Source organism: Bubalus kerabau, chromosome 4, assembly GCF_029407905.1.
Source record: "Bubalus kerabau isolate K-KA32 ecotype Philippines breed swamp buffalo chromosome 4, PCC_UOA_SB_1v2, whole genome shotgun sequence".
NCBI lineage: Eukaryota > Metazoa > Chordata > Mammalia > Artiodactyla > Bovidae > Bubalus > Bubalus kerabau.
In genome coordinates this window covers 48,617,422-48,620,414 of record NC_073627.1, presented here as the reverse complement: position 1 = coordinate 48,620,414, position 2,993 = coordinate 48,617,422, and the positions used below count along the sequence as shown (strand labels likewise).

The 2,993-nt window shown below is 41.5% G+C and overlaps 1 long non-coding RNA gene across 1 annotated transcript; it reads left to right on the top strand.

Moving 5' to 3' along the window:
* The first annotated feature begins 433 nt into the window (after positions 1 to 433).
* Positions 434 to 2,630, top strand: LOC129651387 (uncharacterized). The gene is made up of 3 exons (XR_008714112.1): positions 434 to 523; positions 617 to 689; positions 1,631 to 2,630. It is a non-coding gene; the product is annotated as an uncharacterized LOC129651387 (long non-coding RNA).
* The last annotated feature ends 363 nt before the right edge of the window (positions 2,631 to 2,993 follow it).

Genomic DNA, 2,993 nt, shown 5'->3' with positions numbered 1-2,993 from the left:
TGGACCAACAGGGAAGTCCCTCTATTTGTGTTTTTAAAAAATTGACCTGGATGGGAGGGGAGTTTGGAGGAGAATGGATCCATGTCTATGTATGGCTGAGTCCCCCTGATGTCCACCTGAAACTATGACATTGTTAACTGGCTATACTCCAATACAAAATAACAAGTCTTTAAAAAATTGAGAGTTGTCTAGCTGATTCAATCATATATATTATGCTCCATAACATTCTGGAGCTCACTTTTTTTTTAATGTCAAAAATAACTTTTTTCCCTACATTTTTAAAGATAGGAATGTATAACATTCAGTCAGTTGTAGAAACTTTAGGGTGGTATCATAAACATTAAAGTATTCTACCACGGGAACGGAATGAAAAAATGTAGAACACCCCTCTCAAGGCGTCCAGACATCAGCCAGCACGGGCGCTTAGCAACGCACTGCAGCGGAGTCGGAGCCTTCTGCGCAGGCGCGTGCCCACTAGCCTACATCAGCAGCCCGGGCTGTGTGCCCACACTAGGGACCTCCGGTAAGAAATTGTTATTGCAATTTACAGCTCCCAAGTGTTCAGTTTTAGCTTTCTGGTCTTTAATTGATTGCTTTTCCCATTTCAATCTCCAAGGTCCCTCAATCACACAGACGCAGAGGGAAGGAGTCTTGTCTGTTTACCGGAGCAGCTGCCATCCGGAATTAGGGTACTTCTTCCTGAATCTGCCCTCGAACTTCAGATCTGTTTCCTCGGTGGAGGGCGCTTCCCTTCTTTCACTTGTCTGATACACTGAGAGGATTTGTAACACTTTCAAATGTTCCTGAGGCTTCTGAAATGTTTCCCAGGCCCAGACTCTGGCATTTTCCCAACTCAGAGGAACACACTTGCAGGACTTTTAATGATTTTCAGGTGATTGCCTGCTCTTTGCCGGAAACAAAAAATATACAGAAATGCCAAAAGGAAAGGACAAAACACATCTGTATTTAGGGTGGTGACCGACTCGTCCTGGTTTGGCCTGTGATTTCTTGTTTTTAGCACCAAACGACTAGTGTCCCAGGAAACCCCTCAGTCCTGGGCAAATCACGAAGATTGATCACCCTACCTGCATCTTAAATACTAAGATTGAATCTGGCTGAAACTTGTTTATGTTACCCCTTTCTTCTCTCTTGATTTCTCTGTGTGTGTGTATGTGTGTATATATAGCAGTATGTATGCATACATATGAAAGTATAGATGTGTTTTGGTATATCTATACACATATATGTGTATAGATACACATATATATCCATATATCCATGTCTATACACATATATAGACATAATGCATATGTGATAATATTTATAGCTTTCTTTCCTTAACACTGGTCATGTACTCTTCTGAGTCATTAGGTATTCTTCAGTTGCTTGAATTTTAAAGGCTTCATAGTGGTCCATTTTACATACCACACACATACCATAATTAAAGTCTTTCACTGTAGTTGGATATATATATGATTTATATCTTCATCTTTAAAGTTAACATTTTGAGCTAAAAGTCAGTTTAAAATTCTGACCCACATCTTTATTTCTTTCTGCAGCTATGGAATTAGCATATCACAATGCATGAAATGTTGATGCTTTTAACATGTATTGCCCTATCGCTTTCTAGAAAGTTTTACCCTGGACAACGTTTACAATTTGTGGTAAAGAGAATCATGGACTCCCCAGATGTCCAGTCCCCAGTCCCTGGAACCTGTGAGACTGTTATCTTACATGGCAAAGGGATCTTTGCACATACGGTTCGAGGTTCAGAACTTGAGATGGAGGAGCAGCCAGGTTATCCAGGTGGGCCCGACCTAATCACACAGTCCCTGAAAGTGGATACCCTGTCCTACGGTATCAGAGAGATGAGACAGAAGGAGAAGAGATCCCAGCTGTGTGTGAGAGAGACTCGACATGCTGCTGCTGGCTTTGAAGATGGAGGAACAGGGCTGGGAACAGCCCTTTGCTGACAGTCATCAAAAAATAAAGATCTCAGTCCAATAAACCAAAAGAACTGAATTCTGCCAACACCCTGAATGATTAAGAAAATTGACTCTTCTCTATAGCTTCTAGATAAAAACACAGTTCTGCCAACACCTTGATTTTAGTCTGATGATACCTGGATCTCACCTTCAGAACTGTAGGATAATAAATTTGTGTTGTATAAATCACTGATTTTAGTGGTACTTTATTATGATAGTAGTAGAAAACAAATGAATTATTCTTTTAAAATGTGTGATGCTTTATTAATAAAAATATGATTTTACATATGGGCCAAACTAACCTATAGTGATAGAATTCAGACTAGAGTCTCCCTTTTGGGAATATTTTTTAAAAATTATTTTCTGTTTTTTTTTTAAGTTGCTATTTTATTTTAATTAATTTTTTCTTTTCTTCTTCTTCTTTTTTTTTTGTTGTGCCATGCAGCATGCAGCATCTTAGTTCCCCAACCAGGGATCAAACCCATGCCTCCCTTCATTGGAAGCGTACAGTCTTAACTACTGGACCACCAGGGAAGTCCCCTTTTGGAGATATTAACTGGCAGGGACCTGAGGGAGACTTCTGGGGTTTGGAAAAGTTCTACAAATGTTGATTCGAGATGTGGCTACATGGAGTGTAGGTGCAAATGTGCCAAGTCACTTCAGTTGTATCCCACTCTTTGCAGCCCCATGGACTGTAGCCTGCCAGGCTCCTCTGTCCATGGGATTCTCCAGGCAAGAATACTGGATTGGATTGCCATGCCCTCCTCTAGGGGATCTTCCTAACCCAGGGATCCATCCTGTGTCTCCTGAATTGGCAGGCAGGTTCTTTACCACTAGTACCACCTGGGAAGCCCCACATGGAGTGAAAGTTGCTCAGTTGTGCAGAACTCTTTGCGACCCCATGAACTATATAGTCCATGGAATTCTCCAGGCCAGAATACTCGAGTGGGTAGCATTTCCCTTCTCCAGGGGATCTTCCCAACCCAGGGATCGAACCCAGGTCTCCTG